At 40.8% G+C, this 12,359-nt stretch overlaps 1 protein-coding gene across 1 annotated transcript in view; it reads left to right on the top strand.

Moving 5' to 3' along the window:
• The window catches only part of STAC (SH3 and cysteine rich domain), a 399,298-nt gene that overhangs the window by 150,930 nt on the left and 236,009 nt on the right, over positions 1-12,359 (top strand). The gene's annotated exons all lie outside the window — the stretch shown is intronic.

The following is a 12,359-nucleotide window of genomic DNA, read 5'->3' as shown; positions in this document are numbered from 1 at the left end:
ATACAAGATACAAGTACTTTTTTTTCTTAGTATGAAAAGAAAGTTATAAAAATGTCTTTATTTAAAAAAGATGTGTATGAAAATGACAGAAGTACAAAATAAAGTACAGGACTTACCAAAAAAATGGAATTGGAATTTCTCATGTAGTAAATATTTTATACATTTGTCAAACCACATTTTCCTATAGAATGCTTTCAGTAATGGTTTATTTTTTACTTAGTAAATTTTTTATTTAGTAATATGTTTAGTATGACCTTTCTAATAGCCCAAACTGGATTGATTGCTTTTGTGGCAGACATACCCTACATTATCACATCTGGCATTTTCAAACAATATCTTATTACTAATAGCTTTTTCAATGCTTTCTAACTTTAACCAGACCCTTCGCTACTTTATGAAATCTACTAATTAGCAACTATCAAAGCTACATGTAAATGTGGAAACAGTTTAAATTCATTGGAATATATCAAAATGTATGCATACCTTAATAACAAAAATGTAAATTACATGCAGTGCTATGTCTGTCACCCTCAAATAGGTGTGAGGCTGATTACCAGCATGGAGCATGCTTATATAGAAGTAGATTTAAAAAATGTTGAACAAAGTAAGGGGGTATATAAATAACACAGCTTCAAAAAGTATGTTGTTTAACCTCCCTGATGGTATTCCCGAGTGTAGCTCGGGGTAAGGTTTCAGTACCAAAAGCGGTAACCCCCCCGAGCTACACTCGGGCTTACCATGCGGCGCTGCTCCGGCATCTGTTCTTCACTTACCTTGTTCTGCGCTCCCGCGATGTCCCTCCTGCAGTGTCCCCGGCAATGTACTCCGGTGGATGCCGGCATCTGTCATCTGGGTTCCGTCCCCTGCGAGCATCGGGACGTACGGGGGACGGAGCGGCGGGAAATTTGAAAATGACAAAAAGTGACATTCACTAAATACACTAAAATCACATAATAAAACATTGCTGTTTCAAACCATTTCACATACATTTTGTCCCGAGTGCTTTGTCCGGCGCCCTGCCTGCATTTTTACTGTTCTTATTGCCTGCTAATTGAGAAACGTCCATGGCGTCCAAAAAGCGTCCCTTTAGGTCAAAATCAGTTTTAGACCGGCTAGAGAACAGCGATAGTAAATCAGAACCACTTGCAGAATTGAGTGATAATGATTCGTGGGGAAATTCCTCATCAGACACTGAAAACGATTTTGCGACTTTGCTCAGCGATGTGCGAACTTGGCGCTATATTTCAAATTTCAGTGTTTTTGGTTTGATTATATTATTGAATTAAATTTATTATTATTTTTTATGGTTATTTATTAAATTATAATTTATGATTTCGTGTTTCAAATTTTATCCTACCCGGGATGTTTACTAGACCCTTGTTCGGACAGATTTCAGTGAGTTATTCCTAAAAATTACAGCCTACAATAAAAAACTACATATTTCCATGCAAAAAAGTGTACCGCTTTGAGCACAGAAATATGGACATAATCAGACCGCTAGGGAGGTTAAGCTGACCTTGCATTAAAATTAAGCTCCTCTTATTAGTTAGACCCTGAGCATGAATATGCATTGTATGCAGGGGTGGACTGACCATTTGGAAACTCGGGCACTGCCCGAGGGCCCTGGGTCAGTAGAGGGCCCTATGAGATGCCCCTGGTACCTTTTTCATAGGCTTTTTTGAGTTTGGGCAAGAACACAGGAGCCGCATGATCCCCTATTGCCCGGGGGCCCCATGAGTTGTCAGTCCGCCATGATTGCATGTGTGGTAAAACAAGTGAATGTTGACACACTGCCCAGGGTTCAGTTTGGGAAAAGGGTGTGTAAGAGGGGGGCACTGCCCTGGGGAACATGTATTAATGCAAAAAAAAGTGTTTAAATTCACTTAGCCAGAAGCAGTGATTTTTAAATGCTTAAGTGGAAAATTAAACATGTCCAATTCCTTTAAAGGCTTCCATTACAGTGTTGTACCAATACACCACTGGATTGGAAGGGTAATATATTGGTCATTGCTGCAGCAACATTTGAGATATCATTCTGCACAAAGTAAAAGTAATCCTAGCAGCTAAGACGCAGCTGGATTTTACAGATGGTGGAAGAGGGTCTCACCGCCTCCAATCGCAGCTGCATTTAAGGATGCGACTGGCAGCATCTGGTTCCTGGGACACAGTGAGAGAACTGATGTTGTTCCTCCCACTGAACAAGCTGCTTGAACAAGAATTAAACTGATCTTGGTTTGATCAGATACTTTGGAGGGCAGAGGGAGAGATATGGGGTCTAATAGATCCCAGTTCTCTCCACAAGGAGAATCGGTCAGGCCCGTGCTATCACAAGAGATGTTGTTCATCCCTTCTGACAGTAATAAAAGAGATTTAAAAAAAATAAAGATACAGTTTAACTTTTTTTAAATAAAATAATTATGAAAAAAAATTGTGCTGGCATTTTAAACGTTAGGCTTGGTTCACAAGTATGCAGTTGTGCTTTTGATCCATTTCTGCAGAGCCTTTTGGGGTGCATTTTGAGTTTTTGCACACATGGTTTTGATGCATTTTGTATTTTTTATACTTTTTTTTTTTTAAAAAGCACAACATTGTGCTGGCATTCTGAAGGTTAGGCCTGATTCACATCTATACAATTTGCTTTTGAACGGTTTCTGCAGTGCATTTTGTGTTTTTGCACACACACATTATTTATGCATTTTTTTATGTGTTTTGAGTTTTTATGGGGTTTTTTTTGGACAGTTTGTTGTTAGGCATATTAAAAAAATGCAAAATGTGTAAAAAACGCATAAAAAATAGTTCAAAAACACACCAAATGACGCACTACATGCTTTTCTGCAGCATCTCTGTTGAAGTCTATTGAACCAAATATGCACGGTTTTGCATTTAAAAAAGTCCCTGACAATAGCCACATATTACTTCTATTTTATCAGTCTTGTTTCCAGGGGCGGACTGACCATATGAAAACTCGGGCACTGCCCGAGGGCCCGGGGTCAGTAGGGGGCCCCATGAGATGCCCCTGGTACCTTTTTCATAGGCTTTTTTGAGTTTGGGCAAGGACACAGGGGGCCCCATGATCCCCTATTGCAGGGGGCCCCATGAGTTGTCAGTCCGCCCCTGCTTGTTTCTAATCATTGAACAATCTTTCTTTTAACTCAAAGAAGATCTATCAATTAAAATGAACTATTTTTTATTCTGTATGCTGCAGCATTATTAAATAGATAGGCATGGTATATTATATATTTTTGTGTTAACTTGTGTTTTGCATTTCTTCAGTTGCTTCCTGGTTTCTGGCCTAGGTCAAGATTATGTTATAAATTCAATGAATCTTCATGGGCATTTTTTTTCTTTCAACTGGAGAAGGAAAAGTGGGGATTTCTCTGCTAAACACACCCCGCTCCCTGTATGCCTGAACTAAAAGCAGGATTCCAGGAAGTAAATGCTACATTATTATTATTATACAGTATTTCTAAAGCGCCAATAGTTCGCTCAGCGCTGTACATTACAAAGGGGGACAGAACAATAACAATACAATACAATGCAAAACATGAGGGGATCGAGGGCCCTGCTCTTTTGAGCTTACAATCTAGGAGATCAATCATCTGCCCTTACTTAACCCCCCTGGCGGTATTCCCGAGTGTAGCTCAGGGTAAAGTTTCAGTACCAAAAGCAGTAACCCCCCCGAGCTACACTCGGGCTTACCATGCGGTGTTGCTCAGGGATTCCCTGCAGCACTTACCTTGTCCTTTGCTCCCGCGATGCGTCCCCTGCAGCGTCCCCGGCCATCTCCTCCGGCCGATGTCGGCATCTGGCTTCCGGTCCCTGTGATGTCGGGACGTACGGCGGCAAATTTGGAAATTTAAAAAAAATTTTTAAAACAATTATTTCATAGCAAAACATTCCTGTATCAAACCATTTCACATACATTTTGTCCCTACTGCTTTGTCCGGCGCCCTGCCTGCATTTTGACTGTTCTTTCTGCCTGGAAACTTAGAAAAGTCCACGGCGTCCAAAAAGCGTCCCTTTAGGTCAAAAGCGGTTTTAGACCGGCTAGAGAACAGCGATAGTAAATCAGAACCACTTGCAGAATTGAGTGATAATGATTCGTGGGGGAAATTCATCATCAGACACTGAAAACGATTTTGCGACTTTGCTCAGTGATGTGCGAACTTGGCGCTATATTTCAAATTTCAGTGTTTTTGGTTTGATTATATTATTGAATTAAATGTATTATTGTTATATTATTATTTTTTATGATTATTTATTAAATTATAATTTATGATTTCATGTTTTATCCTACCCGGGATGTTTACTAGACTCTTGTTCGGACAGATTTCAGTGAGTTATTCCTAAATTACAGGCCTACAATAAAAAAAACTACATATTTCCATGCAAAAAAATGGTACCGCTTTCAGCACCAAAAATCTGAAATAATCAGACCGCTAGGGAGGTTAAGAATGATTTCTTAGTAAAATAAAACATGGGGACATGGATAGATGGGGGAGTTTACTTCGTGTAGTAAAAATGAATTAAATAGCCTTTTTAGCTTGTGGTGCCCAGATGCAGTTTATTTTGGCTTTAAACAGTAACTTCACTTTTGTTGAGAAAAAAAAACATTCCCCTCTGGGTGATCTATGTATGTTGCAGGGATTTTTACGAATTTTGTTGCAGATTCCTACCTTTTGTTACTCTAAGTAAATAGCTGTTTGTTTTTCCATGTATCCATGTTCAAAGTGAATCTGTATAATTTCATAATTATCAATTAGCTGCTGTGCCTGCAGGGCTCTAATGAGAAAATTGGCAAGGTTTTCATCCCTTTAGATGTGATTTCCCCTTTGGGAGTATCTCACCAAAAATGATGTTTTTTTTGCAGGGGATGTCAAAAATCTGACTTGTATCTTAGTGCAGACTTCTGGGGAAATCAGTAAACCTATCATTCAAGCATATGACCAGGAAACAAATGGAGATCACTATAACAGGGGTGTCCGCTTCACTGATTTGAAATTCCAGTGGCATTGGCTAGGTATGCTATATGCACAGTTACAGTGGACAAAGCTGGAATAATGTAACTATGTATAACATGAGGATGCCTGGAATTACTCTTTAATTTTCTGTTAGGTATTCATAAATATATACCGTATTTTTCGCCGTATAAGACGCACCTGACCGTAAGACGCACCTAGGTTTTAGAGGCAGAAAACAGGAAAAAAAAATTCTGAACTAATGGACTGCAGATACAGTACAGGAGATGACCAGAGACTGCGGACAGCGCAGGGATGACCAGAGACTGCGGACAGCACAGGGATGACCAGAGCCTGCGGACAGCACAGGGATGACCAGAGACTGCGGACAGCACAGGGATGACCAGAGACTGCGGACATAGTACAGGAGATGACCAGAGACTGCGGACATAGTACAGGAGATGACCAGAGACTGCGGACACAGTACAGGAGATGACCAGAGACTGCGGACAGTACAGGAGATGACCAGAGACTGCGGACAGTACAGGAGATGACCAGAGACTGCGGACACAGTACAGGAGATGACCAGAGACTGCGGACAGCACAAGGATGACCAGAGACTGCGGACACAGTACAGGAGATGACCAGAGACTGCGGACAGCACAGGGATGACCAGAGACTGCGGACAGTACAGATGACTGCTGACCTTTGGGGAGGTGGGGAGCGGGTACCTGAATTTGACAGGTACCCGCTCTTACTTCCGCAGAGTTTTTGTTTGATCTTACCTGTTCCTCGATCCAGCCGCGCGCTGTCTTCCCGGCTTCTGTAATGGCGCTCGGCATGACAGCCGGGTGCCCAGTGCGCATGAGCGAGAAGCACTTGCGCTTTGTGATTGGTCCGGCGGCTTCTGGGATCTGTCATGTGTCCCAGGTACCACCTTACCATTCACAAAAAGCACCGCTTCTTGCGCATGCGCAGTTGGCACCCGGCTGTCATGCCGCTGGATAGAGGAACAGGTAAGGTCCCGCTGCAGAGCTGAGCGGCCGGCCCGGTATTCTGACACGGCCGCGGTGGAAATACCGGACCTGCCGCTCCATATTCGCTCCATAAGACGCACTGACATTTCCCCCCCAGTTTTGGGGAAGAAAAAGTGCGTCTTATACAGGGAAAAATACAGTATGTGAATAATGCAAATCCTTTCTGAGAAACACAATGGGGCTATCATTGCCAACCCCATTTTGAAGATGCTAGTCGTCTGTTAAGTTCCCCAGTCAACTGTGTTCAATATGGTTTAAGTCACTGATCTAGGACAAATGTATATACAGTATCTGTGAAGTCAGACTAAAGGTAGACAATTTTATTTATCATATTTGTTTCAGGTAAGGGACACAGATTACAGAGGAAAAATGGGTAAGCATAACAGTCAGTAAATGAGTATTCTCAGAATGAGAAATAACAGTGGCAGCCGCCATGTCTCCTACAGGGAAGAGGTTTCTTTTAACCCTTTGAGGACCAAGGGACGTATTTGTCCCATGTTTTTAATTGCGTGTATCATCTGATTAACCTCCTTGGCTGTATGATTCTTTCCGATTTTTTGTGCTGAAAGCGGTACCGTTATTTTGCATTGAAATATGTAGTTTTTTATTGTAGGCTGTAATTTTTAGGAATAACTCACTGAAATCTGTCCAAACAAGAGTCTAGTAAACATTCCGGATATGATAAAATTTGAAACACGAAATCATAAATTATAATTTAATAAATAATCATAAAAAATAATAATATAATAGTAATAAATTTAATTCAATAATATAATCAAACCAAAAACACTGAAATTTGAAATATAGCGCCAAGTTCGCACATCGCTGAGCAAATTCGCAGAATCGTTTTCAGTGTCTGATGACGAATTTCCCCCATGAATCATTATCACTCAATTCTGCAAGTGGTTCTGATTTACTATCGCTGTTCTCTAGCCGGTCTAAAACCGCTTTTGACGTAAAGGGACGCTTTTTGGACGCCATGGACTTTTCTAAGTTTCCAGGCAGAAAGAACAGTCAAAATGCAGGCAGGGCGCCGGACAAAGCAGTAGGGACACAATGTATGTGAAATGCATTGAAACAGCAATGACAGCAAAAATGACATTTTTTAAAAATTTCAAATTTCCTGCCGGTTCCGGCGCCCGTACGTCCCGACGTCACAGGGACCGGAACACAGAAGCCGGATGCCGGCAACGGCCGGAGGAGATGGCCGGGGACGCTGCAGGCGACACATCGCGGGAGCGAAGGACAAGGTAAGTGTTGCAGGGACCCCCAGAGCAACGCCGCATGGTAAGCCCGAGTGTAGCTCGGGGTTACCGCTTTTGGTATAGAAATTTTACCCCGAGCTACACTCGGGATTACCGCTAAGGAGGTTAAGAACTTAAAACTCTTTTTTTTGGTTTGAGTCAAAATATTAGTTCTTATCAACAAACAACAAATGGATCTAGCTTATTGCCAATTATTTCATGAAATAGCTTAGTTACAGCAACTGAAGTGTATGAACTTTAAAAACAAAAAATTTATTCTTTTGGCGTTCCAAAATCTTACGGTCCTCAAAGGGTTAAGTAATAATCAATTTCCTATATGTTCTGGTGAAATAGATACAGGAACCACAAATACAGTAGGAGCACTTTTTGAGGATTTTAACATCTCTTTATATCTAAAAGAACTGAGTACATAGGTATTCTCATCCTTTTACAAGGTAACTTCAATGTTTTTTTTTTTCTTCTACCGCATTGTTAAATCAAATCTGTCTGTATATTTAAGTATCATAGGAAAACCAGCACCTGTAGATGGCAATTTGTACATGTAAGCTTAGAAGCCATAGCAGTAGGGCACCATGGGAACTCCCCAAACAAGCTCACTGCATTATTCATCTTCCTGCTTTTGAAAATGCTGGTAATCAGTCAACCTAGTGAATCCCACCTTGGAACTTTGGAATTTATGTACTGTGTGCCTGAGTTTCATGTGTTCCTGAGGTACCTAGCAGCAACCAATTTGATTCCAATGAGCACCTGGAAGTGCATTGTGTCTATGTGAAAGATTAGTTTTGGAATTTGCATATAGTGATTTGTGTATTTTAAGAATAGCCCTAAATTATATTTTGTATAATCAGTGGTTTTTGCCTAGTGTGTGTAAATTTTGTTGCCTTAAATAGACCTATATTTTCATTCTAACACTTCTCTTCACTTCATATTCTTTTTCTGGCTTCCTTTAACTGTTGTCCTTGGTGACATCTTTATATATCCTATATAATTACAAGTTCCACTAAAAATTACACAAAAAATTTACATTGCAAGTCTTGCAACCTGGTTCCCTGAAAGCCCCACCTAAGCAACTGATCTAAGCATGTGATGAATCAAGGCAGAAGGCATTCTCAGAGAGAAATGCAGGTCAAATTAGTCAGAAGATCCAGAGATCTAGGCAGCTGCCATTACAGTGAGGAACAGAAGTATTTGAACACCCTGCGATTTTGCAAGTTCTCCCACTTAGAAATCATGGAGGAGTCTGAAATTCACATTGTAGGTGCATTCCCACTCTGAGAGACAGAATATAAAAATAAAATTCAGGAAATCACATTGTATGATTTTTATAGAATTTATTTGTCTTGCACTGCTGAACATAAGTATTTGAACACCTGAGAAAATCAGTGCTAATATTTGGTACAGAAGCTTTTGTTTGCAATTATAGAGGTCAAGCATTTCCTGTAGTTCTTGACCAGGTTTGCACTGCAACAGGGATTTTGGCCCACTCCTCCACACAGATCTCCTCTAGATCTGTCAGGTTTCGGGGTTGTCACTGAGCAGCACGGAGTTTCAGCTCCCTCCAAAGATGTTCTATTGGATTTAGGTCTGGAGACTGGCTAGGCCACTCCAGAACCTTGATATGCTTCTTATGGAGCCACTCCTTGGTTATCCTGGCTGTGTGCTTCGGGTCGTTGTCATGTTGGAAGACCCAGCCACGACCCATCTTCAATGCTCTGACTGAGGGAAGGAAGTTGCTGCTCAAAATCTCACAATAAATGGCCCCATTCATCCTCTCCTTAATACAGTGCAGTCATCCTGTCCCATTCGCAGAAAAGCACCCCCAAAGCATGATGTTACCACCCCCATGCTACACAGTAGGGATGGTGTTCTTGGGATGCAACTCATCCTTCTTTTTCCTCCAAACACCACGAGTGAAGTTTAGACCAAAAAGTTCTACTTTGGTCTCATCTGACCACATTACTTTCTCCCATGCCTCCTCTGGATCATCCAGATGGTCATTGGCAAACTTCAGACGGGCCTGGACATGTGATGACTTGAGCAGGGGAACCTTCCGTGCAATGCATGATTTGAAACCATGACGGCATAGTGTTCTACAGACAGTGACCTTTGAAACTGTGGTCCCAGCTCTCTTCATGTCATTGGTCAGCTCCTCCCTTGTAGTTCTGGGCTGATTCCTCACCTTTCTTATCATCAGTGATACCCCATGAGGTGAGATCTTGCATGGAGCCCCAGTCTGAGGGAGACTGACAGTCGTCTTTAGCCTCTTCCATTTTCTAACAATTGCTCCAACAGTTGATTTATTTTCACCAAACTGCTTGGCAATTGCCCCGTAGCCCTTTCTAGCCTTGTGGAGGTCCACAATTTTGTCTCTGGTGTCTTTTGACAGCTCTTTGGTCTTGCCCATGGTAGTAGTTGGCGTCTGACTGACTGTGGGGTGGACAGGTGTCTTTAAAGAGCTCAGACAGGTGCTGCTAAGTTAGATTAATGAGTGGAGTAGAGGCAGACTTTTTAAAGGCTCAGTATCAGGTCTTTGAGAGACCGCATTCTTGCTGTTTCTCAGGTGTTCAAATACTTCTGTTCAGCAGTGCGAGACAAATAAATTCTTTAAAAATCCTACAATGTGATTTCCTGAATTTTTTTTTAAATTTTGTCTCTCAGAGTGGGAATGCACCTACAATGTGAATTTCAGACCCCTCCATGATTTCTAAGTGGGAAAACTTGCAAAATCGCAGGGTGTTCAAATACTTCTTTTCCTCATTGTATATGAATATCTTTATGTGTGTATAACCTTGGTTGGTCCCATCCTATCTGTTGGATCGTTCTTGGTCATCCTGACTTCATGGTCCATGTAAGTGGGAGTGTGTCCTTTGCCGTTTAGTACTTTGTACTAAACGGTGTCCCTCTTTATCATCTCAGAAAGTTTGAAGCTGTGTTCAGTTCAGACTGGGTGTGTTTCTATACCAGTTGAAATAAAGGCAACTGAACCAGTACTCTCAGACACTGTAGTCCGCTTCTGTGTATAAAGCCAAACATAGGCTGAAAATATATGAATGCCTTTCAAAAAAGCAAAGCATGCTGTTTCTAAAGTATTGCTATTTATTATAGTATTTGCTTATCACTTGTCTTCCCCTTGGTGACAAATTATTTCACTTGATCATTTACATAAGTAAGTGTTGTTAAAGGAGACGTACAGCCAAAGTTTATTGAACCGGCATCTGACTCAGCCTCTCAAGCGATCTGCTGAGAACCTGAGCCAGCTGCTCCCTTTCCTCCACAGCCCAGCACTCCAGCAATCTTAAGAGCATGTTGCTGAACCTGTGAAGCTTGTGTGTATACAAATTGAACATGTTATATGAATTCTTATCTAAAATAAAAATAAATAGAGGCACTGGACCAGGGACGGACTGACCATTTGGAAAATCGGGCACTGCCTGAGGGCCTGAGGTCAGTAGGGGGCCCCATGAGATGCCCCTGGTACCTTTTTCATAGGCCTTTTTGAGTTTGGGCAAGGACACAGGGGCCCCATGATCCCCTATTGCCCGGGGGCCCCATGAGTTGTCAGTCCGACCCTGCACTGGACTTGTTACCAGCAACACTGCACTTTTTCAGTTTAAGATACCCATTTTGAAGAATTTAACATAACCCAAATCAGGAACCCTAGCAACCAAATCCCATCTCTGAGAAAGGGGATTTCTTGGCCCCTGAAACATGTTGGCTGCCCTTTTTTCTACTGGATGTGTGTTAGAAGCCTTCCATAACCTAAAATCTAATATCTGCTTATTAACATTACTAACATATGTATGAATGTGTTGGATCTTAATAGAATAACTAAGTTGGTTATATTTCTATTTGTTCTAGATTGGGAAAAGTAAGATAAACAGACTTTTAAAGGTCTATGTGAATATCTGAATGCTTATGAATGTGGATATATATCTTGGTTTTTTCTGTATATTCTAGCAACATGTGGTAGTAATTAGTCATGAATTGGCTAGCTAGCTTTCCTACCCCCATCTCTGTGGGTAGGAGCTAAAGTTCCGCTAATAAGAGCATTGCAAGAATTTATTTCATACACATTAAGCATACAAGATTTATACTGTAATATTTCTTGATTAGGATATTTTATGTGATATAACTCAATTAAGAGTTTTTTGGGGATATATATATATATATATAGTATATATTTGTAACACATCCAATCCCCCCTGACTGATGGAATGTCAGTGAAGTTCTGATTAGAGGTCCCAAGGATTACATTTCAGACTCTGACCTAGGGAAGGGGGAGCATGACTGAAGGTTTGTTCAATACATCTGTCACCAGATGTCATTGTGGGGCTATAAGAAACAAAAAGGAAAACCAGCCCACTTTTATGAGAATGTAGGGGCTGGATTGCTCCTTTAGAGCAGAACAAAGACTTTGTAATGTTTCACAAAACTTGGAAGAGATTACAAACTGGACTAAGGAGCCCACAGACTCGCACCACACACACACAGTTATACACACAATTGTTATCTCAAGAACATAAATATATTTTTTGACATTATATAACATTCTGTATTTCAATATTTTATTTGTAATTTTATGCTATATTATTGCTAAATCCTTATTTGAGTTTATGCAAGAGCTGGAAGGACTTTCTATTTTGGACTTTTCTCACTAATATGAGTTAACAAATTATTAAGACAAATTCGGTATTTTACAATATGACTCCATTTTCATTGACAAATAAAGGCTATATGAACTTTTTAACTGATGATTTGGTGCTTTGTTGCTTCTGTTTACATACAAATTCTTGTGAACACCTATCATTCCATCAATTTAAATGTCATTACCTCCGCACATCCATACTTACCCTAATGCTAAGTCAGCCTCAGTCCCCCATCTCCCTGCAAAAAAAACATTTCTAAGCATTCGCCATGCCTGCTCATGCCTGTGACAGTTGATGATCCTATACAACTTTATGGGTAATGAGTGCAAAGACATTGCTAGTGCTAAGAAGATTTTTGTTGCTGGAAGACCCTGGAGATAAAGAATTGAAGAAGATCCAGCCATAGTATTAAGGTAAGTATGGCCCTAGGGGTATGGGGAGGGCGTTTTTTTT

The sequence above is a fragment of the Staurois parvus genome, unplaced genomic scaffold (assembly GCF_062004578.1).
Source record: "Staurois parvus isolate SC_StPar_1 unplaced genomic scaffold, SC_StPar_1.0 ptg000201l, whole genome shotgun sequence".
In the NCBI taxonomy this organism is placed as follows: Eukaryota; Metazoa; Chordata; class Amphibia; order Anura; family Ranidae; genus Staurois; species Staurois parvus.
Note: the sequence above shows the minus strand (reverse complement) of the source record. Positions and strands in the feature narration are given on the sequence as shown.